Source organism: Chelonia mydas, chromosome 2 (assembly GCF_015237465.2).
Source record: "Chelonia mydas isolate rCheMyd1 chromosome 2, rCheMyd1.pri.v2, whole genome shotgun sequence".
In the NCBI taxonomy this organism is placed as follows: Eukaryota; Metazoa; Chordata; order Testudines; family Cheloniidae; genus Chelonia; species Chelonia mydas.
This window is the reverse complement of record NC_057850.1, coordinates 186,136,248-186,152,542: the sequence shown is the minus strand read 5'-3', so window position 1 is coordinate 186,152,542 and position 16,295 is coordinate 186,136,248. Positions and strand designations below refer to the sequence as shown.

General features: G+C 43.2%; 1 protein-coding gene across 2 annotated transcripts in view; it reads left to right on the top strand.

Annotated features, from left to right (window-relative positions):
* SH3BP5 (SH3 domain binding protein 5) overlaps positions 1-16,295 on the top strand; it is a 61,840-nt gene that overhangs the window by 20,169 nt on the left and 25,376 nt on the right. The gene's annotated exons all lie outside the window — the stretch shown is intronic.

Genomic DNA, 16,295 nt, shown 5'->3' with positions numbered 1-16,295 from the left:
AGGAGGAGTTGAAGCTGCTTAGCACCTCTCAAGATTGGGCCCAGAGTGGTCCACTGTACGAGGATTTTCTGCGAGTCTTGGTTCATCAGCTGGCTGGGAATTTGGGAATGGTGTGTTGCCACCATAGATGTTGCTGTCAGTCACTGGGGAACAACACGCTGTGCAAAAGCAAGCATGGTCACCCTAGTACCTGTGAAGCACAGGCTGTGAATCAGAGAGAGGTTTGATTTCCAACTGTTATGTGGCCTTGAGCATATTAAAATGGTGATGCCAGCTTCAGTGGGTTGCTAAAGCTTAATTTATTAATGTATGTAGAAGTGCATTGATGCCCTTGGCTGGAAGATGCTATAGAAGAGTAAAGTATTCTTCTTCATGAGATCCTCACTGATTGCCAAGCTAGGAACCAGTGACTCGAGAAGGCAATAATGGGCTGCTCCACTTCTGATTGGAAAAAAATGTTAAAAAAAAGCAAGCTGACTTAGTGAAACTAACCAGAATAATAGAGAATATAACCGCTGGTAATGTCACCCCTGATGGTAATGGGAGCTACAGTACAGTACTCTTGATACCTCCTCATTCCCTGATTCTTCAGATTCAGGGTGGGGGAAGAGGTGAACGCTGTGGCAGCTGTAGCATTGAGCTTGGTCTGGAGAAGCATTATTCTTTGTGCCAGGTTGCAGTTTGTTCTCTGCGCAGCTTCCACAGAGGACCATCAGAAAACCTGTTGCTGGCAAAAAGAGGTGAAAGACGTGTGCCAAGTCATATCTATGTATCTCTCTCACTACGGTACCTTTCAGAAATGTTGGGAGAAAGATTCATTGAAAGCAATGCATGTTTGTTTCCTCTTAGGTCTTGCACTTCTTCCCTGGCCCGGCTCTACAACCAATTCTCTTGTAATATTTTTGGCTTATGTTCTTATGTAACATCTCTTTGTTGCAAACTAGACCCTATGTGCATTAGAAACAATATATACAGGGATCACGTCATCACAAAATGCAACCGTATTTGGAATGTAAAATCTTGTTGCTTTTGTCTGTTTAGAAGGCAAAGAGCTACAGGCCATTCATATTGACTAGCAAACTTTTCTTGGTTAAAGGTGGAGGGAGAGGAATTTGAGAAGCAAAAATTACATGTCAGCAAAACTGTGACAAGCTTGTATTTATATTTGGCAGCCTGCCATGGAGTTAGTGAAAAGCAAAACTACTGGCACAGGTGCAGTAGACAAACTAACTGACCTCTTCTGGTTGAAAGAGTGTGTGTTTAACCATTTAGCATCTGCAAAAGAAGGAAATTGGATACAGTGAATCTTTAAATGTCTTGAATTTTTGCAAATCCTTTCAATTAAAAAAAAAAAATGACCCACAGCTTTCTACAGCCAAAACCCATGATGCAGCAGTATCATTGTAAGATATAGTGTGTTTGGATAATTACTGTAACTACTTAAATGGGGGATAACTACATTCATCTTAGATGCAATATTGCTGCTAGCAAACTGCAGTTCTGCTTATATTCACAACTATTTAGCTCATGAATAAAATGGGTGCAAATAGCATGACAAGGCCTGTGAGAACTAACATTGGAACAGAATTAACAGCACCTCCTCTAACGAGCATGACTAAAGCCTGACGCTTATGAAGTGATTGTGAAGAGCTTGAGAGCACTTCCTTGGATATTCTTTGTAAATGTTCTGTTCAGTAAAAGCAACTCTGTGACCTTTTTTGTTTTTTGGCAAGCTATGAGAACAATCCACAACCTGTGTACTGGGTCGCTTGGTCTATAGTGTGGCTGTAATAAGAGTTTCATATAGGAGCGAACACTTGAAGGGAGACTGTAGAGTGGGAGCTGCTCTTGCAGACCTGTATTGAATGCTACAGACTTTCCTGCTAAGAAGTAGAAATAAATAGCTTAAGTCTGCTGTGGACGACTGCTATAGGAAGGCAGGCATAATGGTTTGAAAAGCTATTTCCTCATCACCTGTGCAGAGGAGCCACTTAGTGGCTAGGAAGTGGCTTAGATCTAAAGTGGATCTCAGAAGTGCATTATGACAGGGGTAATAGTAGTATATGTTCCTTTTTAAAGAAGTCCTGCAAAGTGGAGAGTCCTTTCTAAAATGCTGGCTTCCTGTAACTGGGGAGCCCATATTGAGGGGGATAGAGAAATCAGAATTAGGGGAAGGTTAAAAGAACCCCACCACACTTGGCAGCTGTGAAGGGCAGTCGGAGCAATTCTTGAGGCAGAACAGAACCATCCCAGAAAGTGGTGGCTGAAACAGCTCTGAAGGAAAAGGAGGCTTACCTCATAGCCTACTTCCAAGCCTCTGTGTCCTATCTGGGAATGAAGGGGAGTCTGGCAACCTAAGGGAGTTGCTAGTGAGGGGAAATCCACGTGAAGAGTGCACGGAGAACCATTCAGCTGGATCTGCGTATAGTGTCAAGGTTTCTGGAGTTAGTGTGGGTTGTGACTGATTCTTAAATTGGGCCTTTATTTCATCTCTTTCTCTCCCACACCCTCCCCGTATTTTATTCCCTGTGGACCTGCTCTGAAGGGCAATGTTTTTCTCTCGTGACTACTTCATGTTCATTATGAAGAGCGTCATTAAATCTTGATGCTCACCTCCTGCCACCCCCATGGGGAATCAAGGGCAGGGTGACGTCAGTCTTCCTGTGAAACACGGAGTTCCCTTGGCATGACCGTGAGGGAACCTTCAGCACAGATTTGTCTTCGTTCATGTTTGTGAGACTCAGTGCGGTGTGTACTCTGGCTGTGTGACCAGGCACCAATGCAGCTCAAAGCCCAGGATGAATTATGGCAAGAAGGGGAGTTTGACATGATAGCACTATTTAGGGAGGGAAGTCACTCCTTGCTTTTCTGCTAAGGAATAGAGTAACTAGAGAAGCAGTGTTTATTTCCAAAGCAGGATGCCCTCTGGGTTAGGGAAAGGAAATCTTTTGCCACACTCTAAATTTGATGGAGTGCCTTTTGTGCTGCCATAGAGCTGTCAGATCAACATCAGTTAATCACTATATAGTTTACTCTGAATACAGGAACCAGTCAAGTTTGTGTGATAGTTCCCATCCTGCTTTCAAGCACATCAGGCAAGACACGTCACAGTCTTTGGTCTGATCATTCCTGGATAATGTTCTGTTTTGCTGCTGCCTCAGGGCACAGATATATGTGTGACCAGGGAAAAGGGAGGTCATGGAGACTTTATTTGGTCAGACAATTAGGCTTTGGGTGACTGACTTTATTTTTCTTTAGGCCTTGATTTAACATTTATTCATTGGGTTTGTCAGCTGGCTGAGTAGAGGAATATTAGGTGTTTTGGACAACCTGTTCTAAACCAGCAGGAAGACAATGGATGCTTCCCAGTGGGACTTGAAAAGTCACCACTGGAGATCAGATTGGTGAATTAAAGATCCTGAATATATTCCTCTTTCCATTAGGCTGTTAATATTGAGTAGGAGGCTGCTCTGACAAGCGAGTGTCGGTTTTATTTATTCTTAACATAGAGGCCATGCAAAGAGTGGCCCAGGATAGAAAGAGGTGGCGGAGGCTAGTTTGTGCCCTATACGTTTGGTGGATCAGGAAGGGTTGAGATTTGGATATTGAGTAGTTTAGCTGCGGAAATAAAAGAACCACTATTTCAAGGAAGATAACTTGCCATAACATCATGGGAAAGAAGATAAATGTCACTGGCAGGACTGTGGAAGACCTGTCCGTACTTCTTCCCTCCCTCCCTATCTCGTCTTTGCTTAAGTTTTGATTAGGTAAAGAGTGTTCTGGGCTGCTATGACACTCTGGGTTGCAGTCCAGACCAGTGACAGGCTGTGTCACCACCTGTCTGCAATCTTGGGTGTCTCACAATGCCTAGCTGATGTTACTCCCAGCCTGGGCCTCTCACAAACAACCGGGTCACACTCTGAGTGTCTGTGTATCGCTCCAGTCCTGGTCCAGCAACTCTGGCTCCAGCAGTCTGTCAGCTACGTAGCAGCCACACTCACAGCAGGGTGACCCCCACATGCTCCCAGGCCTGGATTTTCCCCCCAAACGTGTTCTGCGCTGCCCAGCCCTCTCCTGGACAGTTTGGAATTTAAAGGTCCCTTGCCACTGTTAAGGGGGTTAGTATCCAACAGTTTGCTGTTTTTATTGGAGTTACCCAACAGTTCACTTTAGACACAATACTGGATTAGTTTTGATTAAAGAATAAAACAAGCTAATTTAACTACAAAGAGAGAGGTTTTAAATGAGTACAGGTACAAGGTATACTAGTCAGAAATGGTTACAAGAGAAATAAAGATAAAACGCTTTCTAGTAACTAAAATGTAACAAACTAGATTTGGTTCAAGGTTGAAATCTTACCATAGGTTCCCAGCAACATGGCTGACCAAATTCTCCAGTCAGGATCGGTCCTCAAAGTTCAAAGGGCTGGTTCCTTTGTCATCTTAGGTAAAAGAGAGTGAGAGAGAGATAGGGAGAGAAAGAAAAAAAGTTTCTGGGGGTGTGTTTGCCCCTCACTTTTATAGTCCAGTCACCTGAGGGTGGGTTAGTTACCCTTAGATAAATGTCCTTCCCTCTGAGAGGATGGAGGCATGGAGACTCACGGTGAAAGAGGTTCCATATTGATGTTTGTTAAAATGCTAATTGATCTGCAAAGAATGGCTGCTCGACTGGTGATGGCCAGCCACCTTTGACATCTCACTAGAGGCATCAGGTTGTCTTTTGTCTTTGAGAAACAGGTGTGCCCTCCTCCCCAGACTTGTCTGGTAAGAACACTTCAGTCATAATTTCAGTTTATGTTCATAACTCTTAATATGCATTGTGTCCATACATTTCACCATATTATTGACCAGCCAGTTTTTAGTTTTCAAATGATACCTCAGAAGGCATATTTTGTACAAGGATCACTAAAATAGCGTGTAGGGTGGAATATAGGGAGGTAGTCAATCGCAGCAGCTACTTCTTCTTTTTTTTTTTTTTTTTGAAGATTTGTTGCTGCAAACAATTTAAAATCCATCCTTACGTAAGCTTCTCGCAACTGCTGCTATCCAGGCTCTTAACTACTGGCAGGTCTGCTTGTATTCCTGACCACTTTTGGCCCCCTTAAGCATCTTTTATGGTCTGTAAGTACCAACCACCTTCTTTGTAGTGGAGTAGAATTGGCTGAGCTTTGCCTTCAGAGCACACCCTTGCTGCTCCTTACCCAACCAAAGGATTGGGTCACTGTTGGTTGGTGTGAGGACCAAGTTTCCAAGGACTGAGCACATGTCCTCAACAGCCCATAGTAGTTGAGGCTGGAAACCCAAAGTCTTCATGTTTCATGCATTTTCTTTTTGCTTGTGCTAGTATCTCTGGTAGGGAAGTGTTTACAGATCCTTAATGTCAACCCTCTGAGAACCTGCTGCTGCTTTGATGATTAAATAAGATGTGATTATAGTGTGCAGCCTGGTTCGCTGAACACTTATTATTTCAAGTAATTATAAAGAGAAATGTACAATGGCAGTCTGCTTAAATCTTGCAGCATCTGTTTTTAGGACTTCAGTAGGGAAGGCTGCTGTCAGATGCAAAGAAACATGTTGGCAGGCTCCTGTGAACTTTACAACCAATTGCAAAATATAACTTTAGACTTACAGTATGTGCCATAGAGATTTTGTTTTGCAGGGTCTTATAATCTAGATGAAGAACTCCATATTTCATCCTGGCATTCTAGCTCTCTTCTTGACAACAAGGATTACTTATACAACTGGCCAAGTTACTGTAAACCCATCTTTCGGAGAGAGGGAGGGAGGGATGGGTAGTTTCTATATTTTATTTTTGGCCATGCTGAAATACACCCCTAACAGATGGTGCTGGCTGCACAAGAAGGCTGTCTGTACAGTATTAGTGAGTACAGCATGGCAGCCTTTGGTGCCATAGGCGTGCTAAATAAGGGGAGTAACTGCAGTCTGACTTGCAACCTGGGACAACCCCTCTAACCTGCGAGGATTGGATGTGTGATGCGTTTTCTGGGGTCTCCATATATGCCTTATTCAAATGCATCACAAAGAGCATAATTTATTAGACAATGGAGTGGGGAGAATGGAGCCTTAATTTTATCAAGCAATCTCTAATAGCTTTTGAATGGTTAAGAGCATAATGGAGGGGAATAGGCTTGATGGCTTATCACCCACCAGAGTAGGACTGGAGAACTTAAAGCCTTCATGGGAACATCTGAAATTAGAGAGCTTCCAATGATGTCTGTGCATAGATGCTGTCATAGGAGAAGGGGCCTCCAGTTTATAGAGTCCCCTTCTTGTCAGTCGTATTGCAGTGCCATATGATTGATGCAGGCCTCCTCTGTAACTTGACTGAATTCTTTAAATACTCCGTTTTTGTCCAGATTAAAATTTTTTTTTCTTTAAGAGGCCATGGAAGATCGTATCTCTTGAATGCAGGAAAGCAACTGCATACGTGATGTGAGCAGAGGTGGTAGGCTGAATTAGATGCCACACTGGGTTAGTGTGTGAGCCTTGTTATTTCTGGAAATGTAGCTTCAGATTTGGGCTAGGTGATGAGCTGTAACAATTCAGCCTCCAGAAGAAGGAAAAAACCAAGATATTTAATCAAAAGCAGGAGTCCGATAACAAAGTAGGGACACCTGGTCATTGTATTCCACAGGCATTTCCATTATTTATGGTGCAGGGAGGAAATAGTTTGTGCCCAAGATGTTGGACCTCTTACGGTTGGACTGAAATGACTTTTTAAAAAAGTCCTTAAACCTGTCTTTGAAATGTCAAGTTTAACCTCTGTGCAGTGTAAAAGCTCCTTATGTCAGCTTCAAAGATACTGAGATGTTTCAAGCTCGTGATAGAACATCTCTACTATTTCTGACAGTAATGCAGAGGATAATTGTAGACTTTTATGTAGCTCAGTAGAGATTCTCGTAAATCTGCCGTTAGGGGACAGGCTTTGAATTTTATAAGCGATTGATTTGCGTGTGTGTGGAGCTGGGTCGTTCTACGTTTGAGATGACTCCTTTTTCGTTTTTGTTTTTGTGTTTTTATTTTTGAGGGGGAGAGGATAATTGAGGAGAGAGGTTTTTTTAAAAATTTTATTTATTTATTTTTTTAAGCACGCATTGTTTTTTTCAAAGAGGTGAATGAGACTCATAACAACGGTGTGGCTAAATCCTGTGTAGGTCTTTGAAATCTAGGGAACAGTGTCCTTTTTAAAGCATTAACCCATTCATTTCTTGATTTTATTTTTCTGCTAAGCATTGAATTTAGGGGATGAAATTGGGCCCAGTTCTCCCACGTTCTATGGCTCTCCCCAAACACTCAAGTGGATTCCTCTTTGCAGCCCTTTACTCTATAAAGGTATTGATCTTGCCCTCTAGGCATTCCATAATCCCCATGGTTCCCTGGACAGTTTCGCTTTTCTTCCATTTGAGCCTATCTTAGAGCCCTGTGGCAGAGATGACAAGTTTGAAGAGTCACATGTTTCTGGAGACTCTCAAATTTCTAGGTAGGGGTTCAGTATCTTCAGATCCCCTCTGCTTAGTAGACCATGGATCCTTTCAACAGAGGGTAAAATAAATATCTCCCCTTCTCTCAAATTAACTATTATTTCTATTGTTTAATTTTCCCGGGGTTAAGGATGTCTTGGCATACTCATCAGATGCAACTTTCCTTTCTTGCTGTGCAAAGGTTTCTCCTCGGCTTCCCAGCAAATTCGATAACCCAAAAGATTCTGTAGATCTGGAGTTGTGCTTAGGCCCATTTTTAGATGGTTGGAAACTATGATGACTGGGACCATATAATCCTTTCTTTTCCTTTTAGTTGTTTCTTGTGCTCTCTGGAATGTTTGAGTGTATGAAGGATGCTGTAGAAAAGTAACATTACCATCTTATTTGAACAACATTTGACTTCAGTGTGAAGTATGACAACACATCCATGTGGAAACCGTCTTTAGACTGGAGAATGACTATCTAGTAAAATCGAACACTTCTTACATTCAGCTACAGTAAAGTCAAGAGTGGGGAAATCAGGTCCAAAATAACAGACATTGATTGGCTGCTATATTCAGTCAATAATTCTGGTAGCTAGAAAGAGAGCTTGTTTGCTCAGGACTCATTGGCTGTCAAATAGGTAAACCCACCCCGGTAATAATTAAGAAGGGCTCACCATGGTGAAGATGTAGCAACTGCTTTCACTGGTCAATGAGTGTGCACAAGGGCGAAAAGCCTTGGATAGTGCTAAAAATAGTTCAAAAACAGTTTGGGAGTGATCTTGCCCCATGTTGCGAATAATTAAATATGGCAACTCTGGTGATGATATAACAGAGTACCTAATGTTCTTTCTTGTACTTAGTATCTTAACCAAATGAGTAATTACTTACGTAAGAGGAGATATACTTCCATTTAGGCTATGAAACTTCCTATTTGTCTCTCAAAAATCTAGCTGGGAGCCAGTTAATTATTTTTGAGTAGTAAGCAAGTACTGGCTAGTAGCAAGACAAATTTTAAACACTTGTTTAAAGATTAGCAGGCCTGAAATACATGGGTTTCACGTTAATAAACCAAATAGCTTAGAGCAGTGACCTTGGGCTATAACATGTGGTTTCCCAGTTCCTTACTTAAATAAATAGTTACATTCTCTTTGTTTCAGTCAAGGGATTTTTATAAAAAGGTATTGTGTATGCCATTTACAGTGGAACCTCAGAGTTACAAACACCTTGGGAATGGAGGTTGTTCATAACTCTGAAATGCTCGTAACTCTGAACAAAACGTTATGGTTGTTCTTTCAAAAGTTTACAGTTGAACATTGACTTAGTATAGCTCTGAAACTTTACTATGCAGAAGAAAAATTTTGCTTTCCCTTTGTATTTTTTTTAGTAGTGTATAGAATCATAGAATCATAGAATCATAGAATATCAGGGTTGGAAGGGACCCCAGAAGGTCATCTAGTCCAACCCCCTGCTCAAAGCAGGACCAAGTCCCAGTTAAATCATCCCAGCCAGGGCTTTGTCAAGCCTGACCTTAAAAACCTGTAAGGAAGGAGATTCTACCACCTCCCTAGGTAACGCATTCCAGTGTTTCACCACCCTCTTAGTGAAAAAGTTTTTCCTAATATCCAATCTAAACCTCCCCCATTGCAACTTGAGACCATTACTCCTCGTTCTGTCATCTGCTACCATTGAGAACAGTCTAGAGCCATCCTCTTTGGAACCCCCTTTCAGGTAGTTGAAAGCAGCTATCAAATCCCCCCTCATTCTTCTCTTCTGCAGACTAAACAATCCCAGCTCCCTCAGCCTCTCCTCATAAGTCATGTGCTCTAGACCCCTAATCATTTTTGTTGCCCTTCGCTGGACTCTTTCCAATTTATCCACATCCTTCTTGTAGTGTGGGGCCCAAAACTGGACACAGTACTCCAGATGAGGCCTCACCAGTGTCGAATAGAGGGGAACGATCACGTCCCTCGATCTGCTCGCTATGCCCCTACTTATACATCCCAAAATGCCATTGGCCTTCTTGGCAACAAGGGCACACTGCTGACTCATATCCAGCTTCTCGTCCACTGTCACCCCTAGGTCCTTTTCCGCAGAACTGCTGCCTAGCCATTCGGTCCCTAGTCTGTAGCGGTGCATTGGGTTCTTCCGTCCTAAGTGCAGGACCCTGCACTTATCCTTATTGAACCTCATCAGATTTCTTTTGGCCCAATCCTCCAATTTGTCTAGGTCCTTCTGTATCCTATCCCTCCCCTCCAGCGTATCTACCACTCCTCCCAGTTTAGTATCATCCGCAAATTTGCTGAGAGTGCAATCCACACCATCCTCCAGATCATTTATGAAGATATTGAACAAAACCGGCCCCAGGACCGACCCCTGGGGCACTCCACTTGACACCGGCTGCCAACTAGACATGGAGCCATTGATCACTACCCGTTGAGCCCGACAATCTAGCCAGCTTTCTACCCACCTTATAGTGCATTCATCCAGCCCATACTTCCTTAACTTGCTGACAAGAATGCTGTGGGAGACCGTGTCAAAAGCTTTGCTAAAGTCAAGAAACAATACATCCACTGCTTTCCCTTCATCCACAGAACCAGTAATCTCATCATAAAAGGCGATTAGATTAGTCAGGCATGACCTTCCCTTGGTGAATCCATGCTGACTGTTCCTGATCACTTTCCTCTCCTCTAAGTGCTTCAGGATTGATTCTTTGAGGACCTGCTCCATGATTTTTCCAGGGACTGAGGTGAGGCTGACTGGCCTGTAGTTCCCAGGATCCTCCTTCTTCCCTTTTTTAAAGATGGGCACTACATTAGCCTTTTTCCAGTCATCCGGGACTTCCCCCGTTCGCCACGAGTTTTCAAAGATAATGGCCAAGGGCTCTGCAATCACAGCCGCCAATTCCTTCAGCACTCTCGGATGCAATTCGTCCGGCCCCATGGACTTGTGCACGTCCAGCTTTTCTAAATAGTCCCTAACCACCTCTATCTCTACAGAGGGCTGGCCATCTCTTCCCCATTTTGTGATGCCCAGCGCAGCAGTCTGGGAGCTGACCTTGTTAGTGAAAACAGAGGCAAAAAAAGCATTGAGTACATTAGCTTTTTCCACATCCTCTGTCACTAGGTTGCCTCCCTCATTCAGTAAGGGGCCCACACTTTCCTTGTGTACATTTAACATAGTAATGTGCTCTATTTGGTTTCTTTTGTCTCTACTGCTGCCTGATTATGTACTTCTGGTTCTGAATGAGGAGTGTGGTTGACTGGTCAGTTCGTAACTCTGGTGTTCAAAACTCTGAGGTTCTGCTGTAGTTGGGTACACTGTAAGGTCCAAAGTAAAATGACTGTTTGGCAGATAGTGCTATAAGGACCTACGCAGTGTACAGGTTGACTACACTGTACCTTTGTACTTAATTTTACTACACATACTAAGTTCTCTGCAGCATCTGAATTTGCAGATTGATTTTTCCTCACTGATACCCAAACTTGCATCCTCCCTACTGGAAGCTGCTTTAAAAGCATTTTAAAATAACTGCTCTGCATTGACCGTAATGGAACCCTTGCCTGTTGCTATATTAGGTCCTAGTCCTGCAAGCACTTATGCACACAAGTTACTTGAATGAGTCCCCTTACAGTTACAATATGTGTAAGTGTGCACAGGTTCAGGTCCTTGGTGAATAAAATGGGCCAAGGAGGAGAAATTCTGTTGTGGTACAAGCAGATATATCCCACTCGCAGCCCTTTCTGTGCCTGTTCTTGGCAACTCTTGAGTTCTGCCATTACCCACATATAGTTGGAGATCATAGCTGTCTCAATGTATCCTTAGTTGTCAGTTAACCTTGAAGGAATGCTGAAGCTGGGCTGCATTATGGCTTTGTATAAACGAATTGGTTTGCCTGCTTGTGTAACTTGGTAGACCAAAAAAAAAGTGTGTATGAAAGGAAAGAAAGAAGAATGAATATGCTGGCTTTGTTTTAATATTCTTAATCTCTGTTTTTTGTGTTGGTGGGAGTTGATGCAATATCAGCATCATTGTCTGAATTAGATCAGCTGCCTTTTGAGACACTAATGGGGCATTTGGCTCCAGTGGTAGAGAAGCCACTTAGCAAGTGGGATGAACACGGTCCAATAACTGCATCCTCCAGTATAAACATTTTGGAGATGCCTTTAATTTGGAAGAGAATTGGCAAAGGGGGAGGGCACAACACACAGACCTTTAATACAGGAGAAGAAGTTAAAAAAAAAAAAAAAAGTGGGATGGTAGTGGGGGAAGAATTTACTAACATACACAAAAGGACAAGACTACGAATAATTACCTCGACCTCCATCTTGAACATTCAAGGTATGGTGGTAGGGTGAAGAAAATTCTCCATTGCGGTTTGGCAGTGGCTTCCAGGCGAAGCTGTGAGGCATAAAAGCTAGATGGCTTCAAGAGAGGATTGTATTTTATACTGAAAGAAACAGATAGAGCAACCTGTCCTTTTGCTTAGGGAAGGACTAGATGATTTCATCGGCCCTAAAATGCACCTGTGATGAATGGAGATCTCCACAGATAGAGCATTTTCTCAGCGCTGAGCCAATTTTATTTTAAACATATAATGAAAGGAGGTATGAATGATTGCAGGACCATTAAACGTTAAATGTGTTGCACAGGGCTTTAGGAGCTCAACTTCTGTTAAAGTCAGTGGGAGAATTGTGCAGCTTAAACCCTTGATTCTGGGCTTCAGAAAGCTTATTCCATAACATTACTTTATTGGATTAGCCAGGTGAAATTCTTAGAGCCCTTTATCTCGCACATGGCCTTCTTGAAAGTGAAAACCTTTTTTCCCAGCACCCAGGGTTGGCTGTCAGCCAACTCTTTATGGAGAACTTCTGACCTTCAGTTTCAGTGACCTCTTTACCAGGACAGACCAAACTTATTGGAAGAACAAGTAGTTACGACTTCCCAGTAAGCCACAGAGGATATTTTTGGGACTGAGATTTATGCTCCTCTAATGTGTTTTATCAAAGGCTCAGACCAAACCTTGTTTAAAGATCATCTGAAGATTTTGCTATATCCACTAGATACCAAAGGCAAAGGCAGAGAGCTAGTTGCTTAATTTAAAATATTACATTCCCACAGGGGTTTAGGATTTATAAAATGCATTTATTCACTCGGAGTGAGCAGCTGGAGTTTTTTAGCTGTCGCGAGCCTGCCTGTCAGACTGCCGTAACAGTGAACTGGCACTGGGCTGGCAAAAACATCGCTTATCCACTAATCGTGGCACAAAGCACAATGTGTTCATGATGTGCAGTTTTACCAGAAATTAAATGCTCTCTAATGTTTTAGGGCTCTGGCAGCTAAGAAGACCTGTTAAAGGACCGTAGGTTGTAAGCTGGCTGAAAGCAGCAAGGGGGTTGGTTGGATAGATCTGTGTGCATAGCAGTGTGCCAAGTCTGCTCAGGGCTGGTAGTGGTGAGGGTAAAAACACGTCCTTATGTTATGGCTTCTGATTTTTCTAGGCTAATAGAGAAGCTCCAGCATGAATATATTTATCCACCATCAGTGTGCGGTAAAACACATTTCTGAAGTGTGATAGAACAGGGAAGAAGTCGAAAGAGATTGCTAGCATTTCAGAAGCTTTTGAGGGGAACTGAATGTGGCTTTTGCCTTTTGAAACTTTTGTTTAAGTTAGGTGATACTTTTTTCCCCTCGGGAGGCCTTGTTTCTGTAACTACAAAAACAAACAAGCGTGAAGTCTGATACATCTGGTGCTGAGAACAAGCTGCAAACAGCTCTTTCAAAAGATTGCTGTTCTGCTTATTTCATATTCTAAAGCAGAGATTAGCAGCCTTTTCCCAAGTGACCACCTTTTTCCGCCTGCAACACCAAAACCATCTATTTCCCCCCCACGTGACCGTATATTCCAGAATCCTTTGCACTGTTTCAGGTCCAAACCCCTTTCCAAATGTTAGAGAGACAAGGTGCAGGACCGTCCCTACCCATACGCAAAGTATGCAGCTGCATAGGGCACCAGGAAATTTGGGGCACCACATTGTGCCCTTGTGTGCTGCTCCAATCCCTGCCCTGTCTCTTCCCCATGGCCCCTGCTCTGCCCCTGCTCTGCCCCAGCCCCGCCCCCACTCCCCTGGGGACTGCAGCAGGGCTGGGCCTGCACTCACCGGCGGTGGGAAGTGTACCGACCCGGCCCCAGCCGCACCACCAATGAGTGCTGGGGGGAGGTTCCCCCCTGCCCCCCAAGCCAGCCCCCCCCCAAAAGAGGCCTGGACACCCCCCCTTGGGTGGGCTGCGTAGGGCCCCAGAATAGCTGGGGACGGCCCTGATACGGTGAGTGAGGTAATATATTTTATTGGACCAACTTCTGTTGGCGAGAGAGCAAGCTTTTGAGCTACACAGAGCTCTTCCTCAGGTCTGTCAAAATGTAAACTCATGGTTTTTAGGGTGTTGTGTCATATCTGGTGTGACAAAGTTCCTGCTCTACCTTGGTGGGTCTTGCGCTTACTGGCGGATTTGCTCGCCTTGGAGCTTCATGGCAGCCCTCAGCTTGGCCGTTTTTCTGAATTCACAGTCCAGGTCGACTCCTCCTGTGTCTGACTGGGAGTTGGGAGGTTTGGGAGGAACCGGGGCCCACCCTCTACTCCGGGTTCCAGCCCAGGGCCCTGTGGACTGCATCTGTCTAGAGTGCCTCCTGGAACAGCTGTGCAACAGCTACAACTCCCTGGGCTACTTCCCCATGGCCTCCTCCCAACCCCTTCTTTATTCTCACCATAGGACCTTCCTCCTGGTGTCTGATAATGCTTGTACTCCTCAGTCCTCCAACAGTCCGCATTCTCACTCTCAGCTCCTAGCGCCTCTTGCTCCCAGCTCCTCACACGCACACCACAAACTGAAGTGAGCTCCTTTTTAAGCCCAGGTGCCCTGATTAGCTTGCCTTAATTGATTCTAGCAGCTTCTTGATTGTCTGTCTAATCAGCCTGTCTTAATTGTCTCCAGAAGGTTCCTGATTGTTCTGTAACCTTCCCTGTTACCTTACCCAGGGAAAAGGGACCTACTTAGCCTGGGGCTAATATATCTGCCTTCTGTTACTCTCCTATAGCCATCTAGCCCAACCCTGTCACACTGGTCAAAGCTGACATTCAGTAGATTGGTTAATTTCATTTAAAAACTATTGAAGTGTAACTGAAAATTTCATCTTCCCCAGTGCTGTATGCTAAAGGAATCTAATGCGGTTGCTTATAATTGAAAGGTTTTCTTCCCAGGCAAAAGAGCTGGAAACCCTTTTTTCATTTAAAAAACAAAACAAAAAAAATTTAGAATATAAAAGGCTATGACCTTCAGTTAAACAACAAAACTCATACCCTAAAAGGGGCTTCTAATGTGGTATACTAAATGGATGTTCATAGGTAAGTGGTATGATATTGAAAGTAGTCCTAACACTTCAATTATGAGCTTCTGACAAACACCTCTAATCAAAAAACCCCAGATAGCTGAGCTGATTCAGGGATAACCATAAAAAAATGAGGAGTATTCATTTTAAAAATATGGAAATTTCTAGTAACTTGAAACTAGGTTTTTTAAAATGATTGTTTCCTATAATTTATCTTCTTAAAACCAACCATCTCTCTCCAACAAACATTTAACACAAGTCATTGCTGCCAAAATATAATAGTACAGGCTGATGAACATTAGACTTTATAATCCCTGTTGTCTGGTAACTGCAGTTCATAGGAATATGCAGCGATCGTGGCTGTATTTATATTTTATTGGTTGCCGTGCCACCCAATTTTTCTTCCTGGTCCAGCCGCACGGGCAAACGGTTGCTGATACCACATTGGCTGCGGGTTTTTGGAAGACTGATGTGTAGTGTGTTTCAGCCATGAAAACCAGATGGGTTCAACACTGAGAACCTGGATTTGAACACTCCCCAGTCTAAAGACAATTTTGACGGGGAATACAATATGGTCACTTGAGCCCCGTTCTTTTAAAAAGATTAATTTGTAAAACCAGCCGCTTTTTGAAATTTCTAAGTAAATGTCCAACCCTCAAAAGTCAGATAAAGGTATCACAGGACAAATTTATTGTATTAACTTGTATTTTCATTGGTTGGAAGTATTGTAACTTAATATCTTGGTAGGATACTTGTATGGGTGGAGTGCTTAAATGAATCCTCTTGCTCATGGAGCTAGAATTTAGGTCATTATAAAACCAGTTATTTCATAGCTCTCATCCAGACTTTTAAATACTACTACTTCAAACACAGCTGTTGACAAGAGGATCCCTAGGTTTGAACAACTGACCCAGGACTGGAGACTGAGCCAAATCAGCATATCCACTGAACATTGGTCTACACAGTATAAAGTACTGCACTTAACAACTGTTTGGCTACCTCCATTCTTCCCTCTCCCCTGTGCGTCAGACCTGGGACCTGCAGTGCCTTCTCTACCCCTGTCAGAACAGAGTAGAAGAGAATATGTAGAACTGGGTTACAGCTCTCTTCCCTGGAAATCTGTGCATCGTGCTGTGTAATAACGTAACCGCTCAGAAATGCTCTTCTGCTTGGTTATTACTGCAGTGACTAAAAAATTGGTATTGACTTAGATTCTGCACTCACAAAATGTTGTTCCCCATTGCATTCTTGTGAAATTCAACGCCAAGTTGGCTATGGAGAGCAGAGATATTAGGAGTTTTTTGTGTTGCTGCCTCCTGTTTCTTCCTGATGGATTAAAGCTGTTTCACACAGTATTTCTCCATCTGTCATCCAGATGCTTATTATGCAGAACTCTTATCTCCTGCATTTTGGATTTATTGGATGT